The sequence below is a fragment of the Selaginella moellendorffii genome, unplaced genomic scaffold (assembly GCF_000143415.4).
Source record: "Selaginella moellendorffii unplaced genomic scaffold, v1.0 SELMOscaffold_218, whole genome shotgun sequence".
NCBI lineage: Eukaryota > Viridiplantae > Streptophyta > Lycopodiopsida > Selaginellales > Selaginellaceae > Selaginella > Selaginella moellendorffii.
The window spans coordinates 10,139-22,043 of record NW_003314478.1 but is presented as its reverse complement, the minus strand read 5'-3'; the positions used below and the strand labels follow the sequence as shown (position 1 = coordinate 22,043).

Genomic DNA, 11,905 nt, shown 5'->3' with positions numbered 1-11,905 from the left:
CCATAGTATACTTAAGCATCGAACATCTTTGCCCATATTTCCGACTTCCAACACCGACATCTATAAAAGGCAAAATGAACATCCAAGGCTTGATCACGAAGACCACATCTCAAAAGACCTTTAGGCTCTAGTTCACGTACAACCCCCCTTTCCATAGGTACTTTCATTGTAAGCTCCTCTAGATAAAGGCTCTTTGCTGGTTTCGTGCTTAACAAAACCACACCCGGTTTTTTGGTGTTTTGCTGGAAAATAAAAGGCCCCGTTTAATGAAGACCACATCTTCGGATATCCATATTGCATTAACACTCTTCTTTAACCACTTTCAAAATCTAATGTGAAGCCAAAACACTAACAAGAAAAATAACATGGAAAATCAAGCTCTAAAGAAAACCTCTCATCACTCAAAATAACATGCCACTTTCACTAACACAAGTGTTAGTGATGTCAATGCCTCAACTACACACCTTCTCCATCTAACAATCTACTCCAAATGCTAACGGATAAACCGATAAGCTATAGCAAATGAATGTTATAACCCTTTTCTAACACCTCAATGGGCAACCCCTCAAGGAAACAAGGTACCAACTTAAACTTAGCATAATGGATCATCATTAAGAATCTAGTCAAAGCTACTACAATGCTACTATGTGTAAATAGATTAGCTTTTTCATCAACCACTTTGGGGTTGATCATCATTTAACCAAGCAACTTAGTAAACACATTGCTCACTATCACATGGATATAATATAATAATCACAATGGCTTGATCATCAATTGAGCAACACTACGAGTAATGCCACTCTCTTTCCGACCAAACTCAAAACTAATCCAACACCAAACTACTCAAAAAGCAATAGCAAGGTTTCTCGGAAAAGAATTGAGCATTGCAACCCAAATCTTCAATAGCAAGCCTAGACAAAATGGATTAGTGCTTCACCACTATCCATCCCACAACTCGCCATTTGTAAAACCATCATTTCCAAGATGCATCAAGGTAGGGACTCTTGATTGCATAATATGAACACGAGCAATGAGTTAACACCTTATTGCAAATCATCTTTCCAAGAAGGGAAGATGATTTATGTGTTTGATCCTTCGTCCCTGACAACCTTCTTTTTGGTCTTTACTTTGATTAAACCTCAAGCTTGCTTTCGCACTGCCTTCAGTCCAATCCAAGAAAAGTTTATGAGAGAGCACGGCAATAACTACCTAAACCAATAGACTAATCCCTACAGTCTTGATTGATCCACTTATAATCATGCCTAGGAAGGATCCACTAGTGCCGTGTTAAATAGCTATGGACCAGCCTATTTGCCACTCATAGCAAACCCAAGGAAAGTTTACTTTCACTCATGGTACATGGAACAACTTATGAAACCACCGATAAACTAACATTAATCCTACCAACTCAAAGTGTAACCTCGAGTTGCTAATGTGCCTCACTCACGAGCCCAAGCGTAAACTCATGTAAAACGGTACACCTCAAATCCATTCTATGAGCCCAAGAGCAAGTTCACATCATAAGGTACAAAAAGGTAACCAAATCCATATCCAAGGAACAATTGCAAAGCCTTTGCACCCAAACGTGTACCCATTCGGATCATCATTTTCATCTCTGCGTATGCAACGAGACTAGTTGCCCAATCTCATTGGATAGTACTCGCCAAAACTCATTCTCTGATACCAAATGTAGCGTATGTGGTTTTTACCTCTTATGGTGATTTACCATAGGATAACACCACAAAGCGGAACATAAACCCTCTTTATGCCACGTGATAGATGCCACATGTCACATGCCACGTGTCCAAAGGATAGTGGTGCAGAACCCGAGGTTCAAGGCCTTGGGCTATTGAACAAGGGAACAATGCCAAACTCCCAAGTGTGGAGCCAAGGAGTGATGGAACCGGACCACGGAGCAACTCCCAAGCATACAGCCCAAGGAGCACAGGGACAGAAGCCTGGAGCGACCTGGAACAGTCATGGAGCAACCAGCAACCCAATGCCAGGACCAACACGCAAAATGGAGCCAAACAAAGTCTGGCGCTATTTTGGCATACCAGTGGCTTAACACAAGGACATGGGTACTCCACCAGCTAACATAGAATGGAACTTGGATTTAGACCCAAGTTGGACACAGAACAAAGATAGGCACGCAAGCGGGAGCTAGACTATGCCTCAGGTTGGTTAGCCATGCCTGACATACCCATTATCCCTACTATATATTTGGAACACCCCACAGCCCCCCCCCCCCCCCACCCCCTTGAGGAACACATGTTTTGGGCTTTCACCCCAAGCTTCACTTAGTATCAGGAGTTAGTCTCTAGGACAAGCTCGAAATTTACTAAATATGGAATGGTGCTAGATTGCGAATTTGGACACAGGACGAACACCATTGTGTTCAGGACAATCTCTACATTCCGTAGATATGCCAAATAAGCAAATCTGGACACTTTCCATAAATAGCATTTGGGACCGAAATGAGACTAACACAAAGGGCATGATAGCGAGGGTGTTTGGCAAACACGGTAAATTATCATCCAGTGATATTAAGGGACTAATTTCAATACGCAAGGGTTCTTGTCAAGCTAATGCAAAACAGAGCAAAAGAGAACTAAGAGCCAGGCTGAGTATGCTCAGCTAAAAATACATAGGAGTTCCTACCTTATGTCCATCTGGCTAAGTACATGTGCTAAACCCAGCTTACTAACACTTGAACAAGAGGGGCTAATAAAGGGAACCAGTAATACCGACCTTCTGCCATCGTAGCAGTAAGGAAAGAGTGTCCGTAAAGACTAGCTGACAGGTAACTTTCGATACCCGAAGTCATATTCGCAACAGCACTAGTGGATCCTTTCAAGGCATGATTATAAGTGGATCAATTAAAGACTATAAAGATTAATCTATTGGTTCAAGTAGTCATTGCCGTACAAGCAATGCCATTATCATTACTTCAAAGGTTTATGTGAGTATCAAATGTAAACTTGATTTGACAAAGTGCAATATAAATGCCACACTCCACCAATAGAGACTTATAACACTAAACACCACTAACTTTTTGTTCACAAAACAGACAAACTCATGTCGCTCTCTATCCAACCAAACTCAAAACTAATCCAACACCAAGCTACTCCAGGAGCAATAGCAAGGTTCCCCGGAAAAGAATTGAGTATTGTAACCTAAGTCTTTTAATAGCAAGCTTAGACAAAATGGTTTAGCACTTCACTGTTATCCATCCCATGACTCACCATTTACAAGACTATCATTTCCAACATGCATCAAGGTAGGGACTCTTGATTGCATGATGTGAACATGAGCAAAATGAGTTAGCACCTCGTTGCGAATCATTTCTCCAAGAAGAGAAAATGATTTACGTGTTTGATCCTTCGTTCCTGACAACTCTCTTTTTGGTCTCATCTTTGACTAAACCTTAGGCTTTCGTTCACACTGCCTTCAGTCCAATCTAAGAAAGTTTATGAGAGAAGTGTTGCTCAATTGATGATCAAGTCATTGTGATATTTCTATCATATCCATATAATTATGATCAATGTGTTTACGAAGTTGCTTAGTTAAATGATGATCAACCCTAAAGTGGTTGATGGTGAAGCTAGTCTACTTGCATGAAGTAGCATTTTAGTAACTTTGACTGGGTTCTCGATAGTGGTCCATTATGCTAAGCTTAAGTTAGTTCCTTGTTTCCGTGAGAGGTTGCCCATAAAATGTTGGAAAGGGTTATAGCATTCACTTTCTATGGCTTGTTAGTTTATCCGTTAGCACTTGGAGTAGATTGTTGGATGAAGATATGTACTTGAGGCATTGACATCACTAGCACTTGTGTTAGTAGAAGTGGCATTGTTATTTCGAGTGATGAGGAATTTTCCTTAGAGCTTGATTTTCCATGTCATTTTTTTTGTTAGTGTTTTGACTTTACATTAGATCTTGAAAATGATTAAAGAAGAGTGTTAATGCAATGTAGATATCTGAAGATATAGTCTTCGTGATCAAGTCTTGGATGTTCATTTTGCATTTTGTGGATGTCGGTGTTGGATGTTTGAAATATGGGCAAGATATTCACTGTTTAGCATGCTGTTGGGTCTTGAAAATTTATGTTAAGGGGAACCTATGTGAACTTGTTAGTAGGAAGAAGTTGATTGAGTCTTGAAAGTTTGCACTTCTAGACTGAAAATCATTCTTTCTCTAGGATAGAAAATTTCCACAAATTTTCTTAGACTTTTCCAATGGCTGATTTATTGATCACTTTGCTTGAAAACCATTCCATTTTCGTAAGTCAACACAAACTAGTGAAAGGGTTGGAGTTGACTTTAGTTACCTTAGACCTTAGTATGTAGTTTTTATGATGCGGCCTAAAAAGGATGTTAACTTTTAAAGCTAAGGCAATTAAGTTGGATAAAGTCTGGAGTTGGTGTAGAAAAGTGGCTATTACACTTTTCGAAGAAGGGTGACCCTTGTGCCTTTTTTCTGTAGCATTATGTTTAGTAGCAGGTTGCACCTTGCATTTCGTTAAACTCTATAAAAGTAGTGAGCTCTCACTGATCTTGACTTGATCTTGATGGTCCTGCACCTTAGCTAAGGATAGTAATGTCCAACTTAGTTGTTTGAGTTTAAGATATTAGTACCTGTACTATAGCTTGTCTAAGTGGAGGTTATGTACCAATATGAGTCCATCTTATAATCTTCATTTTTGTTTCGACTAAGTGTTGATCATGTGTAGCTAGCTTCTTCAAGGCATGCTTAGAGCTATTGGGTAAATGTGATAATGAGCTTATTACAGCTAAGTTGGATTCGAGGGGTCATTTAGTTTATGTTTGTCCTTTATCTCATACTTGATGATATGAGTTTAGTGTTGGGTCCTTTGAAGGCAAGTTGAAAGAGTGATTGTTAGTTGCTTAGCGACTAATAATTGCTTGTAGACTTCATTGAGGACTTTTGATACTTGCTTTGCTCGATAATGATTTAGCGGTGATGGACTTGCTTTACTGAATGGTGTTGCGAAGAATCGTGTCGTTAGACTTACATGGGTTTTCCATGTTAGCATATTGACTCTATCTCTGTTGATATCATTTGGTTATGTCTAGTCTGTGGTGTTAGATTTCATTGAGTCTTGGATGTGGTGATTTACTCCTTGAGGAAGTGTTTTCACTCGTGCTTTCTTCTAGCTTTGTTATGGTGTTGATGACATTGAAGTAATGCCTTATCATTGACATTGTTAATGTTGAGATTTGAGTGAAATAAAATATCTCTCCGAAAGATTGATGTTGAATTTCATTAGTCTCGATGAAAATAGTGTTGATGATTTGGCTATGGCTTTATATTATTGGCATTTGTGCATTTGCTAGTTAGCAACTATGTTGATATTCAAATAAATTGAGTGGCAAGTTTGAGTTAGTTGTGTTCTAGACGAGATTATTTAGTAGGGGTTGAGCTTTGACTTTTCCTTGAAAAGTGATTTAGTCGTGAACTATGCTAGCTTTACGAGATGAAGAGTTAATGATTGATATTGGAATGTTTGAATCTTTGTTAGATTTGAGTTAAAATATATTGATCATTGATGATTTTTCTTATGCTTGTTATGAAGTGAGTTACGTCTTGCTATAAATGAATTCATGAAGGATCGTTTAGTGATCACTTGTTGAGCATAGCTTCATTGTGCTTGACTTTTGGATTGATGCAATTATGCTTTTCATTAGCTTTACATTTTGAAGTTTAACTTATGGATGTGTTGAGGGGGATATTGTGGGTTATGCCATGATTTCTTCTTTGGTATTGAAATGAGTTCATGTAAGACTTGTGATCATTTTAGGCAAGACTTGGCTATAGACTTCTTCAAACTTTTGGTTCTTTGAGTTTTTATGCTCATTGTTCCATTTGTTATAAGTTATTAGGGAAAACATTTTTGGCTCATTAGCTTCAATGCTGAAGTTGGCTTTTGCATCTAGCAATCATTGGTGATAATTGATTATCATCTAAGAATTATCTTTGTCAAAAGGTTTTGCTTGATTATTGTTGATCAAGAATGATTTGTTATTCTTCGGGATGGTAGATTCTTTCTTCGACAATGATTATACATCTCTCTTTATTATAGAATGATTGATGATCTTTCGTGATGGTTAGTTATTCTCCTTGATGGCTTATAGCTTTTCCCAATATCCACAGTTCCTTGTGGTTTGCTCTGGAATGATCTCTTGGGTTGAGATATCAATAGGATGTTACTGACACTGCTTTAGGCAACTTAAGTTCCTTGGTGTTGTTGCCTGGGATTTATTTGCATTGGCTAGTGTGATAGTTGACATAAACAATATTTGTTGGTTCTGCAACATTCATTTTATTCTATTGATTGTTGCTCGAGTTAGTTATGATATTTCTCTCCTTTGATTGATACATTCACGAGCATTTTGCTTACCAATCAATGTTACTTTGTGTTCTTTGAGTTATCTTTTATAAGTTATTTGGCATTCTATCTACAGTATTTGATCGTTAAGTTTTATCATTGAGGTTTCTTGATGATACATTAACTATTGAATTTTGTTGGATAGTGAATCTTATGTTTTCCAATCATGATGATCTTGGTGGTTTCTATACTATAATACTGGTTTATCGGATGATAACTTACTTGGAATACTTTTATGTTTTAATCTAAGATTTAATCACTGATACTTAAGTCTCTAAGATATCATTGTCTCTGACTTTGATATGGTCCATCTATTGATCTTTGAATTTGGGCCAGTATCGGCAGATTGGCTTCGGCACTTCGTGTGCATGGTGAAATCTTTAGTCATGGGGTAGTTATTGTCGACTAGTCACATAACTCGCCTCTCTATCGAGCATGACTGTGTAAACAACTCTATTTGCCTGTTTACAATAATCTATCTAAACCTTACCGATGGGTTTGGTTTCTTTGCTCCGGCTGTGAGGGGTTTCAAATGTATAGTAGGGATAGTGGGTAGGTAGAGCATGGCCGACTAACCTGCGGCATAGTTTAGCTCTCACTTGCATGCTTGTCCTTGTTCTGCGTCTAGCTTGGGTATAAGCCCAACTTCCATTCCATGCTAGCTGGTAAAGTACCCATGTCCTTGCATTAGGCCATTGGTATGCCGAAATAGTGCCAGACTCCATTTAACTCCGTTTTGCATATTAGTCCTAGCATTGGGATGTTAGATACTCTAGGATTGTTCCAAATTACTCTTGGTTCCTGTCCCTTCACTCTTTAGGCTGTATGCCCAAGAGTTGCTCCATAGTCCGGTTCCATCACTCCTTAGCTCCATGCTTGGGAGTTTAGCATTAATACTTCGTTCAGTGGCCCAAGGCCCTGAACCTCACACCACTATCCTATGGACAAGGAGTTTGAGAGGTCGGAGCTACATTGCGTGCTGTTGTCAGAGGAATCAAGAGTGCTTGTCTAAGATTCCTGTAAAGCCCAATCTGTAATACAAAACATGGGTGATATGGACATAGCACTTGCATTGACTTAATCGTCGTTTGGTGCAGCGAGACTAGGTCAGATACCGAAGGACCGCACGATTTGGAGGAGTCCAAGGCGATGGATCGAGTCGGCTGGAGTGTCGATTGCAGAAGAAAGCAGCCCCACGCTGCCATGACAAGGGCATCGCATTCCATCTCCATCGCTCTGAAGAGCTTCATGTGAGCATCATGGCACAAAGGAATATTTGCTTTGTTAGTACCTATCATGGCAGCAAGTATCGTCGTCAGGCATCAAACATTGATCGTTTTCTAGTTTTCCATGAAGAGTTTTGAGAACATTCACATAGAATCAAACACATTCCCTCAGGCGGATCATCAAACACAATTTTCGCCTGCTGCACTTTCCACACACCTCAATCGCTAGGTATTGCAAGGTATCTGTCTGATTGAAGTTGCTCGCGATCTCTCAGAGCCTCTTTGGTCCAGGAGGTCCACCCTCAGATCCTGGGAATGTTGGGTGTTATATAGACAAATGATTTTTAGTTTTTTTCCCATTTTGTCAATATTTGAAATTATCAAGCATGAAACGCAATTGGTACTTCTAGTCTTAAATTCTTGAGCAATTTGACAACATAATCTAGGCAGCAGTTTTTTTCCCCTTAGATTCTAACAATGCCAAGCCCATACATTTGCCAGGAGAGGATACATAGCTCTGCTGCTCGCAAGTCCAGACACCCATTTTGATATGCAGGTTCCACACTCGAGGCTCTGACATGCAGCTAAAAGGCACAGCCAATTCAAAGAAGTGGGAACAAATGTCATGTTTCCGATGAGTTCTCTTGCATTGTCAATGTAACCAGCTCTTGCCAAGCCATCGATTATGCAGGCTGAATGCCACAGTCAAAAGCCATCGAAACAAAGCAACTTCTAGCACATTTAACACTGCCAACTTGGCCGTGAGCATTGAGGGCGGAGACAAATCCAACTTGGTTGTAAATGCCGGCCATCTGCATAGTGTGAAACATCTTAAACACAGAAACCGAATCCCCTGCTTGGGTACATGCACTGAGCATTGCATCCCAAGAAACTTCATTCTTCCCTGGCATCTGGGCAAAAGTTTTTCTTGCAAGTGAACTCTGGCCACTAAGGCCATAGGCAGCAAGCATTCTAGTCCAAGAAATTACGTCCTTCTCCACCATTGAATTGAACATGACCCTTGCTTCTACCATATACCCGTGTTGGGCATAAGCATCAAGCATGGTGTTCCAAGAAACTAGCTGTTGGTATGGCATTTTATCAAAAAATCGTCGTGTCAAAGTCCATATCTCTTGATCCTGTGTAGACATACAATAGTGGACTCCACAGTACTAAACTTTAACATATCATTTTGTCAAATATACACTTTGTCATTCTTGCATTTAAATTTGCAATCTAGTGTCATTTTATATTTAGTAAGCTTTTGTGATTGTTTTAAAAATTAATTTTTGGGACTAAAGTAAAATCTTAAAGCATGTATTTTTTTTACAAAGGAGGGTTTTGTTTACAAGCCTTTTTTCTATTCTATTACCTTAATTTGGTGCTTAACAATCCTTTAGGAATGATCATCTACAATCATATTTAAGTTATCCTCTAGTCACCATAACCTTGGTTTTCCTTCCATATTTGTCAGCCATGAGAATTAAATTAGGCTCCAATACCAATGTTATAATCTGACAAAATCTAATATTCTCTTAAGGTTTTTCACCATAAAACTACTTTTGAGTTTTTTAGTTTTTGATGAATTCCAAAAATATAATAAAGATACTGGGTAAGCTAAACATGGATGACTAACTTAAAGCATAATTTAACTCCCTTATTCTGTGTTTGACTAAGGTTTAAACCCAATCTTTATAATTCCAGAAGGGATTAGAGTGTGGCATCGCCTATCTCAAGTTCCTTCTCTTGCAATGGACGCCCAGCAATTTCAGTAATGAATCCCCCTACTCAATCATGTTTGGGCCAGACAAATGTGGAAACACCAACAAGGTGCAATTCATCTACAAGCACAAGGGCCCCAAATCCGACAAGCACATCGAGCATCACCTCAAGTACCGCCAGTGGCTGACAAGCTCTCTCACGTCTACACGGCAGTGATCTACCCGAACAACACGCTCAAGATCCTCGTCGACGGCAAGGAGGAGAAGAGCGTCGACCTCCTCTCGAGCGACTTCGAGCCGGCCGTGATCCCGCCCAAGACCATCTCCGATCCCGACGACAAGAAGCCCCAGGACTGGGACGAGCGGGCGAAGATCCCCGATCCGGAAGCGACCAAGCCCGAGAATTGGGACGAGGACGCTCCACTGGAGATCGAGGACGCGGAGGCGGTCAAGCCCGATGACTGGCTGGACAACGAGCCGGACGAGGTTGACGATCCGGAAGCTAGCAAGCCCGCGAACTGGGACGACGAAGAGGATGGCGAGTGGGAGCCCCCGAAGATCAGCAACCCAAAGTGTGAGGAAGCGTCTGGGTGTGGAGAATGGAAGAGGCCCATGAAGAGGAACCCGGACTACAAGGGGAAGTGGTATCCTCCGAAGTGATCGACAACCCGGCTTACAAGGGGATCTGGGCTCCGAAGCAAATACCGAACCCGGAGTACTTCGAGTTGGACAGGCCGGATCTAGAGCCGATCTCGGCGATAGGGATCGAGATCTGGACGATGCAGGACGGCATTCTTTTTGACAACATCCTGGTGGCGACCGACGAGGCTGTGGCAGCAGAGTACAGGGAGACGAAATGGAAGCCCAAGTACGAGGCTGAGAGGGAGAAGCAAAAAATTGAAGAAGCGACTCCGAGTCCTGACGGCATCCAGGTACTTTTCCTTTGTCTTCTTTTGTCTGTCTTTTGTTTTCTTTCTTGTGTGTGTGTGTGACGACCTTGAATCTTTTCAGGCAAAGATGTTTGAGTACCTGCGCAAGGTTGCCGACATCCCGGCTTTGGCGTCACAGAAGGAAAAGATTCTTGTAAGTAAAACACATGAGCATGGACTTTGTCTCGTATTCTTACTTTCTTTTCGTTTGTGACACACAGGATCTTCTGGAGAAGGCCGAGAAGTTCCCAACCATTTCTTTGAGCACCATAGCTTTGATCCCGCTCATCTTGGTGGTCACGCTGTTTAAGATTCTTTTTGGTGGCAAGAAATCGCCCCCCAACAAGACGAAGGTACAATTAGCAATAGAGTTGCGCTAGTTTTGGATTCTCATGGTTCAGGTGACTGTAGAGAAGTCCAAGAAGGAAGACATCTCCAGCCCGGACGATTCCAAGGACAAGGCGGAGGACGACGCGACAGGCAACGAGATTGAGAAGGAAGGCGAGGGCGCCTGTCAAAGGAGAACCCGACGCGAATCGTAAGAAAACAGGAGGCAAGAGAGAGCTAGAAGAATCAAAGCTTTTACTCGAGAGAAGACAAGAGAAGAGCGCTCAAAACGTTGTATTGTAGATGTTTCCCTTTTTTTTTGGATTTTACTTGAATCACTATAGTACCTGAAGTACATAGAATTGCTGAATAGATTCTACGAGATTCTACTTACTAGTTCCAAAACAGTGCTAAGATCGTGGCCAGCTCAATCCTTGGCTGTTCAAAGCTTCTACACAGGACTCAGCGCTGCTGCGGAGGACCAGAACTGCGATTCAGAAATGGGCGCCACGGAAACTGGGACTGCCGGCAAGGGTGGTGGTGGCGAAAAGCATTGTGTTGCCGAGTACGTGGTACCACCTCTCAGTATGGCCGGTTCTAGAGACAACACTCAAGCACATAAGGTCCATGGTGCGCATGTATGTGTGGAAGGGAGCGCTGGTCAGTGGCCGGACGATGGCCAAGGTGGCATGGCAGTCGACGGCGAGACCACGAGTTCTAGGCGGCTTGGGGATAATCGACCCAAGTGACATGAGCAAGGCGCTGAGGTACAAAGTCATATTAATGGGCCTTCAACCGGGGGCCCAAGTTTGGAAGCTCTTGTTCAGGCAGAGCATGCTAGCCATTAGGCCGAAGCACGGATTCGCAAGAGTGTGGGATGAGGACCCCCGCTGGATGTTTGCGGAGGGCCAAACACAGGTGGTAGGGGGAGGCCAGTTGGTCCAGGGTCTCCATCGGCTCTGGAAGTCATTTCCAGTGACGCAGGTCATCCCAAACAGGGCAGAGGACTGGCTGAACCAGCCGCTATTTTTCAATGAGTTGTTCAAGGCAGGAGACAGGACACTAGGTCGAGAGAACCACTACACCATATGGAGGCGGGTACACCAAGGAGGCTTCAGGACAGTCAAACAACTAGTTGGAGTGGTAGATCCGGATCCACAGAAATCGTCCCGGCGCTTCCAAGTTTTCGGGCCAGGGAAGTGGCGGGACGTGAAGTGGGATCTACTGAAGCTACTGCGGGCTGTGATAGAGGCACGGACAGTGGATAAATGGCCAGCAAGAAGACTACACGCTGGG

At 42.0% G+C, this 11,905-nt stretch overlaps 1 pseudogene; it reads left to right on the top strand.

Annotated features, from left to right (window-relative positions):
- Nucleotides 1-11,002, top strand: part of LOC112343819 — a 19,518-nt pseudogene extending 8,516 nt beyond the window's left edge.
- Nucleotides 11,003-11,905: the final 903 nt, after the last annotated feature.